Source organism: Piliocolobus tephrosceles, chromosome 21 (genome assembly GCF_002776525.5).
Source record: "Piliocolobus tephrosceles isolate RC106 chromosome 21, ASM277652v3, whole genome shotgun sequence".
In the NCBI taxonomy this organism is placed as follows: Eukaryota; Metazoa; Chordata; class Mammalia; order Primates; family Cercopithecidae; genus Piliocolobus; species Piliocolobus tephrosceles.
In genome coordinates this window covers 46047819-46048144 of record NC_045454.1, presented here as the reverse complement: position 1 = coordinate 46048144, position 326 = coordinate 46047819, and positions in this window count along the sequence as shown.

Here is a 326-nt window from a genome sequence, read left to right as displayed (position 1 = left end):
AAAAAAAAAAAAAAAAACCCACAGAAACAACAACAACAAAAACCCATACATGGATACAGCTGAGGGTGCAGAGGAGCGAGCAGGTAAAGATTCAGATGAAAATATTGGTAACATTGGGAGCGGAGAGAACGTTAGGGAAAAGACCTAATGCATCCTGGACTTAGTAACTAGGTAATGGGGGGCTGGGTGTGGTGGCTCACGCCTGTCATCCCAGCACTTTGGGAGGCCGAGGCAGGCAGATCACTTGAGATCAGGAGTTCAAACCAGCCTGGCCAATATAGTGAAATCTCTACCAAAAATACAAAAATTAGCCAGGCAAGGTGGCA